The sequence below is a fragment of the Uranotaenia lowii genome, chromosome 1 (genome assembly GCF_029784155.1).
Source record: "Uranotaenia lowii strain MFRU-FL chromosome 1, ASM2978415v1, whole genome shotgun sequence".
Classification (NCBI taxonomy): domain Eukaryota; kingdom Metazoa; phylum Arthropoda; class Insecta; order Diptera; family Culicidae; genus Uranotaenia; species Uranotaenia lowii.
Genome location: NC_073691.1, coordinates 154426801 through 154451309, shown reverse-complemented (window position 1 = coordinate 154451309; position 24509 = coordinate 154426801). Strand labels below are relative to the sequence as shown.

At 36.1% G+C, this 24509-nt stretch overlaps 1 protein-coding gene across 1 annotated transcript in view; it reads left to right on the top strand.

The window, feature by feature from the left end:
- Positions 1-5969: 5969 nt before the first annotated feature.
- LOC129740595 (scavenger receptor class B member 1) overlaps positions 5970-24509 on the top strand; it is a 102538-nt gene continuing 83998 nt past the window's right edge. The window contains exon 1 of the mRNA XM_055732303.1: positions 5970-6549. The gene's annotated coding sequence lies outside the window, so the exon portion shown is untranslated. The remainder of the gene's footprint in view (positions 6550-24509) is intronic.

Below are 24509 nucleotides of genomic sequence, written 5' to 3'. Positions count from 1 at the left end.
AACCATTAAATCATCATTGAATTGAAAAATCATTTGACACAGAAGAAAAGCTTAATATGGATTTTAAGATAAATTTGTTATCAAAACTGTACCTTTTTACCTGGTCTTTTTTTTACGAATTGAAAGAGAAAATAAATTTTTATTCCTTTAAAGAGGAATTAAACCACGCGGGGTTATCTATCTTCTGAACATATTAAATGAGCTAAACAGCTTTAATTTTCAATGTATTGTTATAATCAACATTTTTTCATTCAAACTTTGAAAATATAGAAATATTTTGGTACTCTTTCTAAAAAGTTGGTTGGAAAAAATCAGTATTGATACCGATTTTTGGAATTTTGATACCGAATACCGGTATTTTCGGGCTTTGAAATACCGATTTTAATGTGGCATCACTGGTGGCCAGTCAGTGTGGTCAGTAATTGAAGATTGTTTTCAGGCAACGGTTTTGCAGGGATTGTAGACCTGACAAAAAGGACAAAGATGCGCATAGGGCAATAAAATAAATTAAATGAAAATGTTTGAAGGCTCAATATAATTTAAACAAAACGGTGGCGAGAAACGAATGCTTCAACCTTTCATAAGATTCCGCTATAAGATAAGATCTTTTTTTTTGTAAATTTTCAACGTGATTGCTCCATGAAAGAGTTTAATCTAAAGTAGTACACAAATATTTGAAGTTGTTTACTGTTGCGATTGCAATTTCAGAGCCTTTGAGATTATTGATGTTTGATTTTTTTTTAAAGAGCGGTAGGTCATATACTTTGTTTTGGTGAAAGTGACAGAAGGATGAAAAGTATTTATGGAGAACTTCTAAACCTTCTTCCATATGCATAATAACACAAGCTGTATCATCAGCAAAAAGGCCGGGAACGCCATGCAGAGATCGCTTGTTGATATCGTTTATATATATTAAAAATAAGAGAGGCCATATGCTTCTGCCCTGCGGGACACCGATTGCTGGAACTTCTAAAGAGCTCCTAGCAATTCCTAAACAAACAAACTGTTCCCGGTTGGCCAGATAACTTCGTATCAAGTCGTTTGCTGTACTTCTGATAAAGCTTAGTTCTTTTAGAAATGGGACAGTTACGAATGCGTGTATCTCAAAAAACATTCTTTTGATCTAAATACTTTCTATGAAGGAAATGAAGGTGATTTTATGATAAGATTTTCAAACTTTTACTTCGTCTAATACAGATTTAGGTGGCTACATCCTCCTCCTTCAATGTCTGCTACTTTTCGGTCCAATACTTCTCTTTTAAAAGAAACTGAGGTAATTCAGTGGATACACCTGTTTCGAAATTTACAAATTTGATTAATTTTGAGCAGCTTTTTTAAGCGTTTTTAAAAACATCATGAGATTGAACTTAAAGTATAAACGGTTAGCATAGATCGTAGGTTGCGGAGGGTACACACAAGAATACTCTTTTTAGGCTTTTAAAAACAGCGAAAACCAAAGTTTTCGTTTAAAAAATTGTTGTTTTTTTTTTCACAGGATCAGAATTTTAGCAAATCATTATATTTTATACAAAATATCCATCAAATACGTACTATAATATACTCGGGATCGGCCACGAGCAGACGTGATATATGATTCAAACGCTTGATTTTTTTTTAAAATCAGGTTATTCATAAGTTTTGTCGTTCATCAGAAATCATCTGTCTCATAGCCTCGGTATCGGCTACAAAGCTTACGAGCTCTGGAACTAGGAAAAAATTGTTGTTTGAGGTTAGGTTTGAATGACTCAGTATTAGGCAACACTTTTAGCTTATCGGAGAAAAAATTGTTGGACATTTTAGGGATCTAAACTTAGTTTTTCGTTTATTCATAACAAAAAGTTCTGGTATGAGACTTGACTTTCCTGAAAACTTTTAACCGTAGTTGCCGACCATGTGCTTCACTCCAAAGCTTGATTTGAACTTTGTGGACTTTTTTGACAGTGTTTGCATACCTCTCCACCATTCACACATAGTAATTCTAATGAATTCTAATGAATAATCATCGGTTTTGTCAGCTATCAATTTGAGAACGATCGATTTTGAAGGAAACTTGGCTAAATTATTTTTTTTCATTTTCTCTGGCATCGTAAATATCTCAAATTGGGCATTTTTGAGATATTTACGATGCAAGAGAATTTTAAATTTTGAAAAAAAAATAGGCGCAGTTTCTCATGCATAATTAGCTAGTGTAGAGCAAAGGCGTTACAATTCATGGGAGCTTTTCATCAACATGCCCTCTAGCCTAAAATTTCAACACCTATCTAGCTTTCTTCTATTGGCGCACTTATTTCTCTATAGAATTTCATCCCACCGAAAATGAACCGGTGAACTTTACATTCTAATAGGAAGAATATCAAATGAAAGTAATGAAAATTATAGACGGATAGATTAGATTAGGAAGCATGAAAGGTGTTAAAAATGAGCCAAGAGCGTGATTTGAGAAAACTTTTTGCCGTACAAGACCATTAGTCCCACACCCCACAATGCAAAGTCAGCCTATCGACTTTGCTTCTTCTAGACAATAATACGGTGTGGGACAAATGGTCTTGTGCGGCAAGAAGTTTTCTCAAATCACGCTCTGGGCTTGTTTTCAACACCTTTCATGCTTCCTAATCTAATCTATCCGTCTATAATTTTTATTACTTTCATTTGATATTCTTCCTATTAGAATGTTCATTCAATTAATCATTCAATTAAATCATAAAACCAGCGGTGATAATCTGTCAGCACAAAATTCGAATCATTATTTTTTTGTAGGGGGAACTTGTCTATGTATGCCGGCCTGACGTGTGAAGACGAGAAAGAGGAAGGAGGAGAAGATGATTTTTTGACAACTTTGGGATTTTTTTGTAGAATCAATAATTTTTGCCCTAACGGGACAGTCTATGGAATTCGAGGAATGATTACCTGCACAATTCGCACACTTAAAAATTCTGTTTGCGGTTTATTACCAACAAAAAGGCATTTAGATTTTTCATGATCGAATGAGCCGCAAAGCATGCATCTGGCATTCATTCTACAATTTTGAGTGCCATAACAAAAAGCTTGACAACGACGACATTGCGTAATATTTTGAAGAAAATTAGTAGAAGATTTTCGAAAAGGTTCAAATTTTACTTGACAATGAAACATAAGACGAGCCTTTTCAAGCATTTGCAAATTATTAACCTGATCCTTTTTAAAATGGATGAAATGAAGTTCAGGAGCAAAACCAACACTACTGGTATTAGTCGTGTTCGTTCTTTTCCTCATTTGAATAGCTTGTATCGGAGAAAAACCTAACAAAGAATTCAATTCAGTTGTGATCTCATCCGGTGTCTGATCGCCGGTGAGACTACGAAGTACAACTTTGAAAGGACGATCACTTTTAGTGTCGTGAGTAAAAAATTGGTGTTTTTTTTTATTATTCAAAATAATTTAAAAACATTTGAAAATCATTAAAATATTCCGCCAATATACGAGCAGTTCCTCTTCGACCGATCTGAAAAGTAATCTACACATCTTTGACGATTTCATTCCGGAAGGCATTGAAGTCAGGAATCGTGACCGTAATTGGTGGAACCGTTTCATTTTTAAGAGTATAAGAAGAAGAAGGTTTCTTAGTACTCTTATCAGAATTGAATATGAATATTTCTTTTTCACCGTTGTTATGAAGGACATCCAATGAATGGGAAATTTCAACTTTTTGGGCCAATGGACCTGAATTAGATTCGGCAACTAGCTTTCTTCCGGCGTTTGTGCTGACCGATGACTTCCCCATGCCGTGGAAAGAAAAGAGAGAATCTTATTAAAAAAAAAAATGAAAATAATTTTAGCACTGAAAATTTGCTGATTAAAAAACAGGTGAGAAAATAAAATTAATAATGAAAAATGTTCCTGCAGGTACACAGCAACGATACGATGCTCCGACGTACGTGTTGACGGCTCAACGGTAGGGGAGAGTGGGGATACTTGATCCCTTTTTCTTATTTTCACCATATCTTTTTGGAAAAATTTAGCAACTCGCACTCTTTTACACTTTCTGACAGCGAGTAACTTCAAGTTTCTATGCCTCTAAAATTAGAACAATACTTGAACCCGTAGATGAACTAGAAGCATTTTAGTGGGAGTATAAAAATTGCGATATTTTTGAAGTTAGGGGATACTTGATCCTTTATTCAGGAAGCCCTAATCCATGGAAAAATCAAACATAACCCCAAGATAGAATGTTAATTGACTATTTTGATCATGTTTGTTCTCATTTCACAATCTATAATTGTCAGAAAAAAAAAATTCTATAGCTTATTCTCAAACCTTATGCCGTTGCATACTTACGGGCGCATTTTTGCATAAACAAGAGAAAATCAATTATTTTAGCCCTTTTCTTCAGATAATTGATGGATGAATATTAGCTATTGGATAAATATAAGTAATCTCGTAATCAGCAATGACACGATCCATTGCATTGAGAAGAAGAATATACCGGGATCATTTGTACCCATATATTAGGGATCAATTGTACCCAAAATCAACATTTTAGAAAACTTTTTCTGAAAAAAGTTGGGAGTTTTCCATCGCTTTGAAAATATTGTATTTTTAAGTTAATTTTACACTCGAAAGATTGATGTATTGGAATAAATATTTTTGTTATAATATTTCCATGTTAGGAACATTTTAAAATGATGAAAAAAGATCTTCAAGTCACATTTTGTGAAATTTTTCAAACAAAGTTCAATAACCCAAAAACTTATTTTGTTAAAATTTTTGGAGCTTCAACCATTGCTGTTTTGTTCCATTTGGCACATTTTTCTAGAACATTTGATCTTTGTACGACATTCCAGTTTGGAGATATAGCTAAGGAATCAAGTATCCCCAGGGATCAAGTATCCTCATTCTCCCCTACAGATGGAAGTGATTTATTCCCGAATAATGTTACTTATTGAACCTTCTATGATCCACTCAAATACTACAGACTTTATATAACCGTTTACTGAAGTTCCTTTCAGTTATTTAACATCCATCAACAACATGGTATTTATGAACAGATTTTTTTTTATCAGTTGGGCGATCATATAGTGAACAACTTGACTTGATCGAAAAATATTAGAACACCATCAGGTTCATCGATCCGCTTCCGATATAAAAATGTGTAAACTTTTTGTTTTTAATTATTTCATTTCTCGCCATTCAACAAATTTCCCTTCTTCCAGTAAGAAATAAATACTGGTTAAGCGCTCCGTTGGCTCCCAAACAGTCAGTGAAAGAGCAGCTAAGTACTCTCTCGAAGCTAACAGGGATCGTGGATGATCATGATTGCGTGTAAACAGAAAGAGAACAAAATCCACGCGCTTTGCAAACATACATATATGGGAGAACTAACTAGCATTGATTTGTTATCAATTGACCGATATCATCGGATGACGAAGGTTTTAAGAGATGAGAAGCCGACCGGTAAACTCTCGATCCGCCGGAAAAAAGACGATCGGAGCGAGGGAGAATTTTGCTGGTTCGGTTTTGTTGAGCAAACCGGCTGCGGGATGACTACTAAGCCGCGTGGAGGTTCTACTAAGCAGCGTCTTAACTTAAGAGATGTTCCAGCTCCTTAGTAGGTACCAAAACTTATTCTCCTATTCTCTCGGGTGTTTACGAGCTTTCGCTAGCGCCGGGTCGTGTGATGCGTTCGGTTCGGACATCGCTGCTGCCGGTTCGAGAGAGCGCAACTTGCATCTCCTGCCTGATGACTGCCGCTAGGGTGGTTCTCTGGAAATTCTAACCGAAGCCGGAACAAGCGATCAGCAGCGAATCTGGTCGTGGCGAGATTTGTTTCGGCTCATCTTAGAGCGTTCTACGCGTAGAGCGATCGTACGCCCGCACTCCTTCATGCGCGAGGAGGAAATATCACTTGCGTTTCTCGCCGCCATTCGCCCGCCATTCGAGGTGTCGTATAAAAGTGATTGTAATGGGATGCTGTGCGCCTATTTTATCGGTTACTGGCAAGTCGCGAGGATCTAGCTTTTTCCCCCCTCGGGTGTGTTGATTCTTGTATCTGGACTAAAAGTGGAAAAGCGCGCGCGTTCGCGTTCTTGTTGATTCTGCTTTTTTAAAGTAAGCCTTTTGGCTGGTGATCAGTGAGTTAAGTTGGGGGATCAACGGTAGAGTGAAAGGACTTTTCTCAAACTTGAAGACATATGGGAAAAGACGGGACAGCTGAAAACTGAAGCCTTCAAAAAACCGAAAAGGATATCGGAGAAACCGTTAAAGTGCATTTTTCAACCAAGGAAAACCCAAGTTTATGAGTTAGTGTTCAGTGAAGTGAATATTTGAAACTAGCAGCTCATCAGCAAAGTGGAATAAATTCGAGAATCAGTTTTCAAATCGAACAATTGACCATAAATAACAATTGTTTCTCACCTTACTGACATCCCGAAGGAAGCCCAAGTGCGCTGATTAGTGATCTTGTGGAAATACCGGAAACTTAGCATTTTATCTGACTACTTAAAATAAAACATCGCCGGAAGATTTTTTCCCCCGGTCAGTCACAATCGATGCGTGATCTGTTGTAAATAACCGGTGAGTATTCCTGTGGGAAACGCACGTGTTTGTATGGTTACTTTAAAAAGGAGAAAATTCGTTTAAAATCCGTTGCGCATCATGCTTTCGAGCTTTTGGTTGTCAGATGCTGGATGCTGAATAGTGGGAAACGCGGGAAGAAAATCGTTCAATCGCGGATTACAGATTGTTCGAAAAGGTCGTGCCTAATGTGATGAGATAGAGTTTTGTATCCCACTTTTCAAAAGCTGTTTAAGGTGTAAAACTTATCCCTCCCCCAGCCAGCCTTTCCCACCTTGCGTGAGGTCGAGATATTAATTTTTCTGATAATTGCTGGCTTCTAACAGGGCCCGTTAGATTGATTGTTAAACGCTTTGGTAGAGCATTCCGTGCGTGTGTACACGAAAAGATTCATAGAAATTACAATTACATCTCACATGCCGCAATTAACTGTTGCTAAACTGCAACATTGGAAACCAAGCTTGGAAAAAAAATCTCAGAATATCATTTTTTTTTCATTTGACTATGTATCACATTTGAAAGTTCAAATGTAATCCAGAACATCCACAGTTTGGCAATGTTTAAATTAAGTTCAGAATCTTGAAGTTGACAATTTCTCTCCATCAGTAATTTTTTTTAAACAATTTTCGGTACAAAAATTCACTCTTATTAGCGATTTCATTTCTTCACTAAATCTTGATTGATCAAGCGAATTTGTATTGTTTGATTATTTGAAGAACAAAATATAAGAGGTTATCAATGATTCTGTATTATACTAGAGACAAATAGAGCTATTAGTAGTACCCTTCGAAGGTAGTAAGGGAGTTTTCTTTCACTGCAGAAAAATTCGTTATTAGCAGAACACTCAAATTTGAATTCAAAAACTGTTTTGTATATTATTCGATTTTAAGAAAAAAAAAAGCATAATCCAACTCACAAAGGAATTTGTATTTTATTACGGAATTATATTGACCGAACCTTATATAAATTTAATAACTTTAAAATGTTTTTCCCGTTAGCAATCAGTGCTTTAAGTTGGAGCTCCTTTTTAGCTGTGATCGCATTTTTTAAAGGAATCTTAGAAGGAAGTAGGCGTTGACCCGAGCGGACGTCAAAATTTTCGATCCGTGAAAAAGTTGTTTAAACTGAGGAAGAAAAAAGTTAAAATAAGAAAGAACCTGTATCGAATTCAGTTGAAAATAACCGTTAAAGTGTACAAAATTGTTAAGTGTGCTGTAGAGAATTAAAAAAAAACTAAACAGCTTCAGAATCTTCAGTTGCAGTAGGTTCCGATCTCAAAACAGCATCAGCCTGGCATCTGCCAATTTTAGATGTACGGTTCCGAAGAATGTGTCGTGTTGACGATAACCTATTTGCTGAGATCCAACCTTTTTTTTATGATTGGGAACTTTTACATTGTATGATTTTTTAAGTAAAGTTTTTGTACATATGAAGCGTTTGGTAGGGAGATCTACGCTGTTTTCCACCCCTTGTGCCAGTATTTTTTGCGGTATTTACCATATGCTTAATAGTTTTGGCCATGTTGGTAAAAAAGAAGAAGATAAGCAGAGAAAGATCACACTTTTTGAAGGAATTTGATTTTTTTAAGTTAACTTCTTAATATCACAGCCAAGGTTATCGAAATCACAAATCTATAATTTCAAAGAATTTCAAGCAAATTCAAGTTTAATTTTAAAAGACATCTCAGAATATCAGAATGTTTTTAAACTTTTAACTTTTGTTTAAACTTTGTGAATAATGTCACAGATATTCTGATTTAAGTCACACAATCACAGCTTTATTTTAACCAAAAAGACACAATTACACGGCGAAAAAAATTAAATGTAATTTTAAGTAAGTCCTCAAAAACGAAAAACTCGGCTCAAGTTGCGTTGGACACCTCACTACTTGTAGATCTACTCAAGTGTCCACACACACTTATTTTTGTTGAGAGATAAACAAATTGAAAGACAAACAACCAAACCATGAAAAAACATCCTAATCCATAGGTGATGTGCTAAAGTCTGCCAAGAAGTTGTCCGCTCAGTTTGAACAAGAAATAAACAGAATGAAATAAATAAACGTATTTAAATTTAAAAAAAAAACGAATATGTAAATCCAGTTGTCAGTTCGTTCATATCGGATGTCTTTCTTTCGACCGGCTCTTAGAATCCTAAGCGCTTGAAGCGACATTCTTCTCGCAGGATAACGTATTCAAATATTATAAAGCCGGCCGCAGCGCGAAGATTTCATTGCTCGAAATAAAGCTGGAAATGTCTACTTTGCATAATTTTAACCTTTGGGGCCGGTGAAAAATTATGAGCAATTTCATATGCCAGGATTTTACGATTAGACTATCGGCTGTGATAGGATTCAGCAATCATTTTAGCATTGTTGGAAATTTAATCGATCAAATATAACTGTTGTATGTTGACAAAATACTCCTTCTTCGATAAAATATCTTATACTTGAGTTTTGAGTGTCGAAGTTTTTCTTCTGATATCAGCTAATATTTCCCGACTAATTTCAACAAAAAAAAAATCAAGTTACACAAAAAATTAACTCTTATAACATTTCTTTGTTATGGTTGAAAATTTTCTGCTGAGTTTTATTCACACTTAATTTTTCACCTCGGAAGTTACAGCAGGGTCTTTGGGGTGTGTTTTAGGAGCCGTTACCATTTTGATTGGATTCTATTACTGCTGGAAAACGGAAAAAAATATCCTTCGGGATCTCGTTGTCATAATTCCTTGTGTCCAAGCCGGTCTGTTTCAAGCACATCAAATAAGAGAAATTCTTGTGGAGATTAAAAATGAAAATACACACCTTGACATTATTAAAGCCACAAAACAATGTGTTGAACGCATTTGAGAACCGAAATTTTGATATTGTCTAAAACTTCACACCTTGAAGCGTGCCCGGGTTTTTCCAAAAAAAATGTGTAATATTGACGCGTTATTTGACAGATCGTGGACGTTCTTAATAACGGGTTAATTTTACAAATTTTATAGGTTCCGCCAAAAGAGAGTGTAGTAGAACTTTGAAATGTTCTGCAGAATTTAAATATGTAAATATTATGGCTATTTCAAAGATGATTTTTATTGTGTTCAATATATCAATGTAATTTATTAGTTTTTTTTTCACATATCTGACAGTTCTAAAACTTTGAAATAAAAAAGATTTTGTATAGTTTTCACAGTTGATGGAATGTTTAGAATAGGAAAGTTCGAATTTTTCTTGAAATATACCTTGAACTCGCAGCTCAGCTAGTGAAAAACAATCACATGCATCTTTGAATCAAGATGGTTAATCGTCTGCCAGTAATATAAGCTCCCTCAATAAAGGGTGATACGATCAAAATTTGGTCAATATCAACTTGACGTATTTCTTTCAATTTTGCATTTAAAAAACCTGAACACCCCTCATTTTGAAGGTGTGTGTGTGTGTGTAGAATGATGCTCCTATTTTGATTTTGGAATTCACTCTTCAGTTGTCAAAATGCCGTCCAAGGAAGAAGAGCAGCGTATCAAATTTTGCTCGCGCATCGCGAAAATCCGAGCTACTCGCACGCAAAGCTGGTAAAATCGCTCAAAGTTGCCAAATCAATCGTTAAAAAAGGAAATTAAAGTGGGGAACGTTTGTCGACAGCCAGAAAATTTGGATCGGAGGGAAATCGAAAACCGGAAGCCGCTGAGACGACAAAGAGAGTTGCCGGTAGTTTCAAGCGAAACCCTAACCTCTCTCTCCGAGATGCCGCAAATAAGCTGGGTGTATCGTCTACAACCGTGCATCGAGTTAAAAAACGAGCCGGACTATCGACTTACAAGAAGGTAGTGACTCCAAATTGCGATGATAAACAAAATTCGACGGCCAAAGCGCGATCCCGGAGGCTGTACACGACGATGTTGACGAAGTTTGACTGCGTGGTAATGGACGACGAAACCTACGTCAAAGACGACTACAAGCAGCTTCCGGGACAGGAGTTTTATACGGCAAAAGGAAGGGGAAAGGTAGCAGATATTTTCAAGCACATGAAACTGTCAAAGTTCGCGAAGAAATATCTGGTTTGGCAAGCCATCTGTACCTGTGGCATAAAAAGCAGCATTTTCATAGCTTCCAGGACTGTAAACCAAGAAATTTACGTGTAAGAGTGTTTGAATAAACGTCTGCTGCCTTTCCTGAAGAAACACGGTTGTTCCGTACTGTTTGGGCTGGATTTGGCATCTTGCCATTACGGTTAAAAAGCCATGGAGTGGTACGCCGCCAACAACGTGCAGGTGGTTCCCAAGGACAAGAACCCTCCCAACACGCCAGAGCTCCGCCCAATTGAGAAATACTGGGCTATTATCAAGCGGAACCTAAAGAAGACCAGAAAAATTGCTAAGGACGAGCAGCAGTTTAAGGCAAACTGGCTTTCTGCGGCGAAGAAGGTGGACAAGGTGGCTGAACAAAATCTGATGGCAGGGGTTAAGCGTAAGGCCCGGCAATTCGGATTTGGAAAAGCGGAAGCCTAACTGAATATTTTTCCTGAATTTGATACTAATTAAACTTCAAACAAAATTTAATTTGATTTTTTAAATAAACGATTTCATCTATTTACACGCGTTTTCCCTTGACCAAATTTTGACCGTATCACCCTTTATAAGTAATCTGTGAAAAAACACGTTCTGCATCCTCGTTCAGCAAAAAAAAAGATTCTATTTTTTTATTCAGTGAAGTGATATCCTCGTATAATGGCCTTAAAAATGTCCGTAGATTTGGCGATAAAAATGACTTTATCTTGCCTTGAATTATTGACAAATATTAGGTTTCATAATTCTATTGTTGATTGGGTCGTAATCGAATGAGGCAGAAGATTGCACAGCCGACCAGATCTTCAGCTTGATTCAACCATAAATGTACAAGCTAAGTCTTAGAACGTGTGAAAAGTCCCAACGACCGTTTCGATTCAGTTTTATGTTTTTTGGTTGAGCCACTAGATGTCTCCAAGGACACCGGAGAGAACTGTCAAGAAGAAAGTGCAATGTAAACAAAACAAAATAGCAAACAATAAGCCAGTTTTGAAGAGGTCGTATCACTATTTGACGTGTTTCGAGCAAACTGATGTTGAAGTTTCCTAACACATTTGTGATTCGAATAATAAAAATTTCTAGCTTAAAGCTGTTTTTCCAAATGCTTCAAATTAGTATGAACCACTGAATAGATAGATACAGGTATGAAATAGGTATGCCAGCTTAGAGAACCCTAGAATCGTTATTGCTGCGTGAAGCTGTTAATTTGAAACTTTAAAGGCGAACACGAAATTACGGTTTGACGGGTTCATGTCCTTTGGAACAAAATGGACAGAATTGGCCTCATACCATTCCAGAACACATTTAGAATAGTGGCATTGCCAAAATAGCCGTACTGCTGCAAGAACGGCACTCAGACTTGTAGATCTCGCCATTTACAGTGCCCTTTGTCACGAAAGGCTGCCAAACGGGATATTTGGAGGCGAACTTCGAAATTTTTTTCTTCTTAAATTTGTCGTCCACATCGAACTTGCTCTTGCCGGTGAAAAACTTCAACCCCGGAATTTGCTTAAAATCGGCTTTTATGTACGTTTCGTCGTTCACAGAATGCTGCTGCTTCTGGAGGTCGTTCTCCGACATGCCGATCTTTTTAGCTAAATCAAGGCTTTAGACGATGGAATTTGCTTTAATTATACGCTTCACCTTTCCCTCCGTCTTTTTATTCTCCTGTCCCGATGTTCTTCCAGCTCCTTTGCCGGGGTATAACGTCAACCGCTTCTGGAACCGTTTTAACACCCTAGAGACGGTTGAACGGTGCATTTCAACATTTTTTCCCCAACTGCCGGTGCGACAGGTCAGGAAATTCCAGGTGTTTGGAAATAATTTGTTCTCTCGACTCGCGTTGGTTCTCCTTCATTTTCGTTGAATCGAAAAACACGACTTCGAGTTTGACAGCACACGCTAGAAATGATTAAACCATTTACGATTCAAAAATAACCATTTTTGACCTTTTCCCGGGAAATGTCATTTTATGAGTTCTCCATGAGAAGTCATAAAATGACTTCTAGGGGAGAAGTTCAAATATGGTTATTTTTCAATCGTAAGAGACAGCACCCAAGAAGTAGGAAAATGGTTATTTTTGAACCGTAATTCGGAAAGCAGAATTGCAAATGTGGAAATTTTCAAAATTGTACATAAAAATTCAGAAAATACGAGTTTTCATTTTTTTTATATTGTATTTCTTGTTTGTTTAACATGCATGTTTACTCTGGTTCCTCTGGTCCCGCTCCGCTTTCTGGTAATCTACAATGAGATTTCCTAGCAAAACTTTGTTTGCCGATTCTGCTCCGATAGAACTTTTCGGAATGGCTTTTTTTACATTTTCGAATGGTTTTACTGGCGGATGTGGCCAGCCAATCCAACCGTGTACAGGGGCCTCTTTTTATCGGAACTCTACAATGACAGGGGCCCATCGGTTCCATAGGTAAGGAAGTCCTCTTCGCCAGTCAATTGAACGCACTCGGATGCTATCCGTTGTCGGGAGACAGTTGCAAACGAGCTGCGTTTCTTCAAGTAATTTCCAGATGTGGAGCACGTTCCCTCAAAAGTACATCGATTGCTGTGACCGTCGTGACCATAGCCTAAAATTTAAAAATCTCTATTAATCTAAATGTTTTTTGGAAGCAAATCTAACTTACAGTGATTCCGAAATTCGCTGCAGGAATACAACTAATGGGTATTCTTCTGAAAAACAACTCCAGTGATCGATTCCGAAGGGCCACTCAGTGTGTTCGCGGGTTCCAGTGGTTCCGTTCAAAACTTTGGTTCCGTTGCTATACCATCCGACACTACCAGATATTTCAAATGACAGGAAATTGCCATTAATCGGTGGACACTTTTGCTTTTTCTAAGATCCAATCGTACGACGATACCATTGCTGGTTGGCCACATAAAGACACTTATCATCATCCGGTAAACATAAGCAGGTGATTGAAAAATGGTGCTTCCCGGTGCTGTTCCACCCGGATGAGGGGTTTTTGAATTTTTTTTTTTGCAGCATTTCGTTGTTCTGCATACGAAAAAGAGCATCAATCCATTTATCCTTGGCGAGGAAGGACGGGACGATAAATTCCGAAGAAAATACGGATCCTGCAAAGAATTTAGATTTTTAAAGTTCAATGTCATTAAAAAGGATGAGTATTAATAAATAAAACTTACCTTGTACGTTAATGGATGCAGAAGTTTGGTCTTCACGTTGAATCCGGAATTTGCTGTTGAAAAATTCTACTGCAGCTACGACCGCACGATGGCGAAAATGTACAATGTTTTTCCGTTTTTTTTCGATTGAGGTTAAATTTTTATCCTTTTTTCGGTTAATACCCGAAAACTGATAATATGGTTAAAATTGTACCATAAAATATTGTTGAAAAATAACCATATTGGCAGTTTTGCAGAAAAACACAGAAAATGATTATTTTTCATTCAAAAATGGTTAGAAAAAAATGAGCGTGCATGTAAACAATACACATCAATGAGAAATTGTGCAACATTTGGTTGATTTTTACTCAATGGTAAAAAAGTTGTGCTCTGTTGAAAGTGTCGCAATAATTTCGTGTTCGCCGTTTATAAAACTTAAATTCGAGCTGAATCTGAATACGATTTTTGAATTTTAATTCTAAGTCTGAATTCTGCATTTGGAACATAAATTAAAAACCCGAATCTCAATGTTATATAAGAGTTGCAATAAATTAAAAAACAAAATAACGAAATTTATATCAGCAGAACCCTCAGCCTTAAATCTTTTCAATACAATTTTTTGAATTTTTTTTCGGTTATTGAACTTGTGGATTTGAATTAAATTGGGAATGGTGAAGTTTTATCAGATTTTTCAATTCTGCACTCATGAAACATGGATAAAAATTCCAAATCCAAATCTTAAAAATGATTTATACCGGGAAAAAATAAAAAAAAAAAAAAAAATTAAAATGATTTGAATTTTAAATATTTTCTTTTCATATTCCGAAATTATGAGAGCAATTTCCGAGCTTTTTTCAATGATATCCGGGCTTCCGGGCCGGACCGGACTTTTTCAAATATTTGTTTAAATATCCGGACAAAGCCGGATAAAACCAGGCAATCTGACAACCATATTCTATACCAATGATGATCCAAACTGAAAATCAAGAGCAATAAACTGGATACTGGATCCGGGATGGGCCAATCCGGGCTAAATCAAAGCAATCGAAAGATTCCTTTTAATTCATTCAATTGATTCAGTTGAATCATTAAACTAAGTAGGCTCACAACACAATAGAAATCCGGGCTATTTTCCTACAACTTTGCATAATCCGAGAATATTGTATCAAAATATTCCCCAATTTCCGGCTTAAATACGGGCAAATTTTTGAAATATTCTATTAAAATCCATTAGAAAAACACTTGAAAAACTGTTTTTTTTTCAAAACACATCAGCCGATTCAAAATTATTTTCATGTTTGTATTGACAAAATTTGTTCGAAAAAATGTTTTGGATGAAAGATACATAATTTAATGAAATTTTTGTTCGACTTTGCAAATAGAGGGAAAAAATCTAGTCAACATCCGGACAATTTGGCGAGCTTAGTCTGATTTTATTGGAATTCAATATTTGGGACTAAATTACTATCAACAAGTGAATTTTTTTTCCGGAAAACTGTTGTAGAATTGTGGAATTTGGAAATTTCTAGGTTTTGGGGTCGAGATTATTACTGTTGAATCATTTTAGTTGTTCATCAAAATTTGATTGAGAATTTCAAATTTTTAGCTAAGCAAAAAAAATATGTATTTTTGAACTCCATTGTCGGGTTTTAAACCCCCAACCTCCTCCCCCACCGTTCCTTTGACCATGGTTCAATCTTATATATTTTTATTCAGCTGTCGGTTATCACAGAAATACGAAACAGTCACATTGTTTTTGGATAAAATTTTCCCCTTTTCCATAGAAAAGTTCAATCAGCCCTAACATTTTGCTGTTACAGATTCTCAAATTCAACCGGGAAGTGAGGAAGCACATAAATCTTACTTTTTCAACATTTTCTTACCACTTATCTGTTGCTATCGGTTTTGATTTTAACTGGCGTTTCCAAGCTAATGTAAATTTTTAACGTTATACCAATCATATCCCAATTTCTGACACGGGTTCAAATGATTACGTTTATTCGTTGGAATAGATAAAATTATCAAGCTCCATTAGCACGAATTCTATTGCCAACGAACGAAAAAAAATCATGTTTTTGAGAAATATCTTAATTGATCTAGGTTTTCAGCGAATTATAAACCTAATAAGCCGGAGCAACAAACCAACAAACAAAACGCCTTCAGCAGCAGCAGCAGTTACTAATTGCATGGAGAGTAATCAATCGATGAACAAATGCAAACAATCCCAAAACGCAGTAAAAAACTGACTGAAAGGAGAATCAAGCTTCCCTAACCCTGATTGATCAATTACGATTTCATCGGTCGTTTAATTAGCAGAAAAAAAATGCTCAGAACGGATCTTCCCCAGTTATTGTAGATCACTTCTTATCACGTCCCCCGGCACCTTATCGGAGGGTTGAGATCGCTCGGTTTGTTGTTTTTGTGGGTGATGGAAAACAATAATGCAAAAGGCAAAACGGATTTCTAGCGATTGTTGAGGGATATACAATTTTCAACAACTCCAATAGGGTAGTGGGTCGGAGTTTCGCTATGTTCCGTAACCTACGGTTGTATCTCGTTAGTTTTCTGGGGTCAGTTACTGAAGCCGAAGGGAAACAGAACCGTCGATTATGAAACGATTGAACTTGCCGGCGCGGCCATAACCAGGCAATTTGTGAATTGTGATGTTTCGGAGATTATAATCGAAACCGAACTCGCTATCAGCGCAGCTTCGATTGTCGGTAGCAGGTTGAGCTTCGATGGTTCAATGAATATTGTTTTTTTTTTGCTCGTTTTGATGAATGACAGATTGTTTTGTTCACAAGTCGATCCCCGGTAATGTGTCGACAAAGGAGAGCTTTGTAGGAGCAGCAATCAAACAAATAGGGATCATATAACAACACCGCCCTCGATCGCCGGGTGATCGACATGGATGCCTATTTCATGCCTCGTTTAGCGATTGTTTTTGTCTGCAAGATCACTCCGAACAAGCTAAGTTTCTCGGACACAGTGAAAATAAGCTGGAAAGTACGCTGAATCAAAACAAAGAGCGATAGAAGAGGAATGAGCTTGATGGGTATGCTTAATTTTTACGTAAAGTTTCATCGAACGGTGTTTGTCATTCTTGCTGATAAGGTGATCACTGATCATGTTCCAAAAAAAATCTGGAGTGTAACAAAACGGTTACTTCAATATTTGTTTAACTTCGCCTGAAGTTGAGCAAATAGTTGTTGGAATCATAAGATGTGTTTTTTTTTACAAATGAACGGTTTATAAATCGAGTTGAAAGATTACGTACCTACTCTTTTACTTTTTTACATCATATTCTGTGAGAGACTGTTCTTCTTCTTCTTCTATTTTATCGCCGATGCTATTTTTATTGTGCTTTTAGTAAAAATTTTATAAACGTCGTTGGTGAACTGGCATCATGGCTGACTTCCGACCAAATCATATTGAGTCGTTTTATTTAAGCGTGCGGCAAGAAATTTTCTGTTTTCAAATTTACATAAAATCAACGTTGCCACAAATTCATTTGAATCGTTTGTGTATCTCATTCTTGCCCGTAAGAGTATATTTCATGCGAACATAAACGATTGCTGGCGAAAACAGCAACGGCAACAAAAAAAAACCATCTCCACCCCGGCTGGGAGAATAGTTTGTACAAAATATTTCGATCCCGACCGATTTTACTCCAACCGTTTGAGCGCTCATTCAAGCAGTGCCATACACTATGCAAATCGTGTTCCCAGCGATAAAATTTTATCGAATTTCATCGCATTTGTACAAATGTTGTGTAGTCTGTGGCCCGTTTAATGTATGTAGAGATACTCTGAGGGATACAAATTATGTGTGGCAACGTTGCATATAATACACTATCATTTTTTTTAACACAACTGTCATAAGTTCGGGATCGGATGTCCGGACTTCCGAAGTAAAATTTAGTGCTGGCGCTATAATAGCACGACTCGGAACTGCCGACTAGCTCCTATTATGGTCCAGTTACTGAGACTATATGACCTGCGTATCTGTTTATACTCCGTAGAGCATTCTTTTATACTTAGTAGAGTTTACAATTTTTGTTACATTTCGTGGTATTAGTGTTCATTTACGTCCGTGGACTTACAAAATTTCCTTAACCTAGATTTTAGGGCGGCGGGATTCGATCCCTGGACCACTGGCTTATAAGACAAAGACGTTCGCCATAAGACCAAACGACCACCCCAGAGAGGCTGTTAAGAATGCCAAAATAGGTTTGTTTAGTCAAACTTGGTCGTTAGCAATCGCTATCGATCCGGATTTGATCAGCTGTTTTCCCAATAGTTTTCGACTGGCTTTCGACGCACTGTTTGATTGAACTCAAAGAGAAAAAATGGCAAATAAACCACGTGCCAATCCAATCAAAACATTAATGAAAGCTACCTCATAAAGCAAATACTTATAACGCTGGTACGAAAAAAAAAGCAGGACCTCCTAATCAGCTAGGTTGCTTTCACTGTATATTTTTGTTTTCAATTTTTCGTCAACTTAACATTTTTTTATTCGGATATTAAAATGGTAATGAAAACACGACCTGGTGTTACTGTGTTTCATTCAAAATTTGCGCTTGAAAATCCTGCATCCTGCCGATTGAGCTATAAACCTTAAACATGATACAAAAAGGTCATCATAATCATCTTTGAATCTCTTAATTTTATCAAAATGGTAATCTAAATAAAAAAAAAGAATTTCAAATATTATGACAGCTTCCAACTCAGCTGTTTCAATATTGGGTACTTCCTTTTTCAGAACAGCGCTAGTGTTTGGCTAATCTGTTTTCGAAACGTTTGGTTGAAAATGATTTTGTTGTAGATTTCATTCGATTTGAAAGCCTCGCTTGGTTTTTTTTAAATAACAGAAAGTAGCAGCAGTAAAAATAAAAGTATCCATTTAGCCATTCATTTTTTAAACCGAGTTGCATTACTGTCAGTTCATTAAAGCATTTAGGCATCTTTCTGATGAAATGTACTGAGCATGCACTACGGGCATCAAACAGTAAGCAGTTGAACAAACATGAAAAGTGCCTAAAAGTTCTTCAAGGCGCTAACCAAAATTAATGTGCTTTTGTATAATGAGGCGTTTGAAATATTTTCAGAGAATTTGCTTCAATAGATTTTGGAAGCTAGAAGAACAACATAAATCGAAAGATTTTGCTTCATAAACTATGAATAAACGCGAAGAGGCGTTTACTAAATACCGGTCCTAGAAAAACATTCTTCATGCCAATCGAAGCATTTTATCCACGAAATTGATCGCGATTAGCAATTACAATTAGTAGTTTAGATAAATTTGAAGGCATTAACGACTATTCAACCAAACGTCAGTTCAGTTATTAGCTAATAGTAGTAGCTTTGTTTCATTTTCGGCAGTGGACCCCTGTTTTGACAGCTGGTTTTTTTAAATTTGACATAAACATTAGTAAGTTATCTTTTCGTGTGTTATAGCGTGTTTTGGCACTTAGGAAGCTTCAAAAAGATAGGTGACAAGAAAATTCCACCACAGATCCGAAGTTTGTTTGGACGAGACTTCTAGCGGAAATTATTGCTAAAAATAGGTGTCAGCCGTGGTGCTTTGTTTTACCTTAAGCTACATTTTTTGTCCAAAGATTTTCAGTTTTCAACTATTTTATTTGTTTATATTCATCTGATATTAAAATTTATAAATTGTGTAGCGATACAAAGGCTACCGCAATATTGGTAACAAAATGCTCAATCTTTTCTATTTTGTAAGCTTAAATACAGACTTTGGAGATGATGAAAACTTAGTAACAACGCAGATTTAATGGTGGAATAAAGTTTCTTTATTCACATTTCGACTATCCCCCTATCTGAAAACGTATTCTAGCGATTTCTAATTCGTCACTATTATTTACTTGTTTTCCTTAACCGGGAAAGTACTCATTTTTTTTACTGCGTATTGAGATACATCTACTCATTTATGCCTGCCAACAATGCAGTGTAACTATTAACCACAGTTTGAGTAGTTTTGCTTGATGATGTCAAAATTTGTACCGTGTTTATCGTCATCACAAGTCATCAACAATCATCGATCTATTGTTCAATTGCGAATTGACCAAAGCATGTGGAGAACCAAAACAAAGTGTTTTGGTTCTGCTCGGTGCAGCAGATAGCTTCTACAAAACGTTTTTCTGCCGGATATTTATTTTATTTATTTATTTACTGTTCCGTCTCACGACATAACCTGATGAACAATATTCCTCCAATTCACTCGGTTCATGGCAACCGTTCTCCAGCTTTTCGGGCATCCCACATTCGCCTGATCACGCTCCACTTGGTCTAACCACCTCGTTCGTTGCGCCCCTGCTCGTCTTGTTCCTACCGGAATCGTAGCGAACACCTGTTTTGCTGTGGACAGTCGTCCGGCATTCTCGCTACATTTCCTGCCCAGCGTATCCGTCCAGCCTTCACCACCTTCTGGATACTGGATTTTTTGCCAGATAATCCGAACCAAATCGGCGAGTTTCTACAAGTTTTTTACTTCAGCTCTTTCCTAGTAATACGTTATTTATTCTGTAGGTTTTGTAGAGCCACTAAGAACCAAGAAACAATGGTAAGGATAATAGTTTTCAAGAGTAGGTACGTAAATTTTCAACTCGATTTAAAAACCATTTATTTGTAAAAAACAACTTTTTGGTACACCAGGCGAAGGTACCCCAAGCAACCAGAATTCCCTTAAAAAGGTTTCATAGAAGTTTAATCAGCTCTCGTTTCTGTCTGAAGAGAATGCTGATCAACCCAAAATTTAAGTTCTTAAAGCTACTTTGAAGTTCGTTTATGTGGCTGAAGAGAATGCCATTCAGCTTCTATGAGAATGTCAAAAAACTTTTACACGCCGAAAAAAAACCCGATTCACAGATTGCTCTGACAACCAGATGACAGATTGCAAGGTTTCCGGTCAATCATGGTCTATCTCATTGATTTTAATGATATTGTTTTGATGACAAAAGCTGCTCACGACTAGAGAATTGAACTTGAACCGCTGCTCTCTAGGTTGCAATGAAACTCACCAGCCTCTCGATTAATCCAGCAATAGTTCATTGCCACTGTAATAATTAGTATTTAAACTAAATGTCATTTGTGATGATTGAATGAGTTGGTCAATAGATTGTACCATATTTCGTATATTTCGTTTGGAGGACTTTCAGTAAATAAAAACAAAAATTCTCATCATCACAAATTTATTCGAATATCTTAACATTGATAAGAAAAATTTGAGAAATTCTTGAATTCCATTTGTAAATATCAGTACTGATATAAACAAAACAAATACCATGACAAGAAATTGACAGACATTTTTAAAATGTCGCTTAGAATTCCCATTGAAGTTCTTTAAAACACCTAGAAATATCTTGCCTTGCCTTGCCCTTTTCTGATGGATGTACGATAAGTTAAATAACAACAAAAGAATCTAAACGTTATCGTCTTTCTTGAAAGAAGTTGCATTAAAAGCGCTTAGAAGTTCCGCTATCGATAATTTAACCTTTCCCGAGGCGATGGAAGTTCCTGATACGGGATAAGATTGATCACTTTTTTCAATATTTTTCGATTATTTTTTCTGTCAAGGAGAATGTGACATGTTTCATATTTTCAAAACCAGTACTGGATTCCTATGAACGTAAAACATAGTTGCAAAAATCAGTCTTTATTTTGACAGGTTTAACGAGTTTTTTTTTATCATAAAGGATACAAAACAACTTCTAAATTTCTCTTTTCCTTGGTTTAGATTTCTTCGCGGCCCAAATAAAACAACAAGGCCGAACAACGATTAAAATCCAAAGATGGACAATAATACTGCATAAATTGAGGAGCTAAATTTTTTAACATTACTAATTTAAATTTTAACTACAAAAACAAATGATATTTTTCATTCATTCAAATCCCTAGGCTCTCATACTATTCATCTTTTATTTTCTCTTTCAAACTCAACCATTTGATAGGGTTTCTAGCCTTTTGTCCTAGACTGACTTACTCTTGGAAAATGTTCCTGATTTTTAAATATAAAAAAATTACCTCAAACAACAATAAAAACTACACCAAAACTATACATTTACTAAGGAAAAAGGTTGAACTCTCACATAAATCAACCTGCTTGCTTTTAAACGCATTGATTTCATCAGGAAGGGTGTTTGTTTGCGAGCCTTCTAAAAAAAGATATTTCAAGGTTTTGAAATTATACATTTACTTTATATGAGATTTTCAAATACCAACCGAGTTTTGAGATTTTTTAAGTTTAGACTTGGACTCTTATGATTTGAGATCCCTCCTTCTCACATGAAGGGGCTAAAGAGTAAGGTAGCCCAAAATTGTACTATGTCTGGGATTTTGGGGGCTCAAGCTTCAAATGATAGCTTAGGGTGTAAGAAACAATATTTTATATGGCGGCGACTCAGAAAAATGATGTTTAGAGGTCGCACTGGTTCGATTTTTGAAAAAAGGCCATTTTTTCGACATATTGTCCTAATAACATTTTCACACCTTGAAAAAGTATCAAACATGTGTCTCTAATATTTTTCCAATTTTCTTTATAATGTAAGTTTTAAACTAAAAATTTATTTGGACTGTTTTGGACTCTCAATTTTTATGTATGATTTTTTGAATTACGCAATACTATGATTTTTTGTAAAAAAATAATTAAAATTAACAAAAAAGTGAACTTTGGATTAAGATTTTTAATCAATTTTGAATTCAAAAGATGCACGACATTATGATGTGCAACTTTGCAGAAGAAAGTGTATAGCTATGACTTGTCGTTTCAAAGTAATTCAAGTTTCATTGTGGAAAAAAGTAACAATTTTCAAATTTTTGCTAAGAATTGCTTTAAATTATGATGTGGATGAGTTTCGAGCAATCTAAGAACCAAATAAACTCCTGATATCAAAATTTTTCATCCTTTTATCGATCCTTAAATCCACAGAAAGAACCATTTCATGATTTTAGATTTTTTATTGACTGAAGGTCGTGTTACCCATACTTGGGTGACGGTTTGGTGAATGTGTTATGGCTACAACCACTAAATAAATTTAAAATAAAAATCTAGAAACCAGTCATGGTTGTTTCTGCTGATTGAAGGATCGATAAAAGGATGAAAAAGTTTGATATCAGAAGTTTAGATTGCTCTGCTCGAAACTCATCCACATCATAATATAAAGCAATTCTTAGCAAAAGTTTGAAATTTGTGACTTTTTCACTCAGAAAAACTTGAATAACTTTTTAACGACAAGTAATAGCTGTTCACTTTCTTCTGCAAAGTTGCACAACATAACGTTGCTCATATTTCGAATTCAATGTTGATTGAAAATGTTATTCCAAAGTACACTTTTTTGTGAATTGAAAATTTTTTCACAAAAATTCATAGTATTGCGAAATTTAAAAAATCATACATACAAATTGAGAGTCTAAAACAGTCCAAATAAATTTTTAGTTTAAAACTTACATTATAAAAAAAATTTGAAAAATATTAGAGACACATGTTCGATACTTTTTCAAGATCTGAAAATGTTATTAGGACATAATGTCGAAAAAATGCCCTTTTTTCAAAAATCGAACCAGTGCGACCTCTGAACATCATTTTTCTGACTCGCCGCCATATAAAATATTGTTTCTTACTCTCTAAGCTATCATTTGAAGCTTGAGCCCCCAAAATTCCAGACATAGTACAATTTTAGGCCACCCTAGTAAAGAGCCTCTCAAATATAAGACATATGTTTGCAGAACCTGTGAACCGATCAGGTAAATTGTATCAAATTTGGCATGAGAGGGTATTGGGATACATAAAACATTTCTTTGATTATTTGAGATGCCTCCCTCTCTTCGGTATGGAGATAGAAAGGTTGGATAGGACTCCCTTACAATTTTTTAAATATATCAAAAACTAATCAATCAAATGGAACCAATTTTGGCATGGGAGAGATTTTAGTGTTTGAGAAATGTTTCAATGAATATTTGGCATCCCTCTCTCCTTCCAGCTGGGAGATAGGAACAAGGGATGAGAGGTCTCCCTTTCAATTTCTGCATAACTGGAGACTAATCGAGCAAATGGAATCAAAATTGGGCATGAGTGGGTATTTGAGTACGAGAAATATTTTTACAATTATTTGAGACTCCTCTCTCCTTCCAATGAGGAAAAAGTTATACCGGTGGGAGCTTCTATAGATTTTTTTATTACTCAAAGAGAAGTCCACAATTGGAATTTGGCATGGGAGGTTATTATGAAACAAAAAATGTTTCCCTGAATCTTTAGTATCCCTCCTTAAAATAGGGAAATAGGAAGAGGCAGGGAGCTTCTTTCGAAGCCCTCTTCAAATTGGAAGATTAAATGCATGTTTATCAATATAAGAGTTCCTGTGTCTGTTTTTTTGATAAAGATCAGTCCAATTTTTTAAAACATAGCCTATTTTACAAGATTGCATTCCTTTTTAACAAGAAGTAAGAAATTCTTCCTAACATGAGCGTATTACCCCCAGTTTCCTAATCGTTCCACAAATAGCAATCTCACGCACATGAAGTCACCCTAGACCGCCGTTCCAAACGTTCCTCGATTCGTTCGAATCTTTTGTGGACTCTTCCAATTCGCTGCTATGTTTCTATTTATGTGACAAATATTTTCACACCTCACGCCGGTGAGGTAATCCCAAGGTTGTCGTCCAACCACGCCATTCAATATTGACCTGAAGTACTCTCAGGTGTTCCAGTCTCCAATCTCCCTGGCAGGACCGGACCGGGGTTCCCTGATTAACCA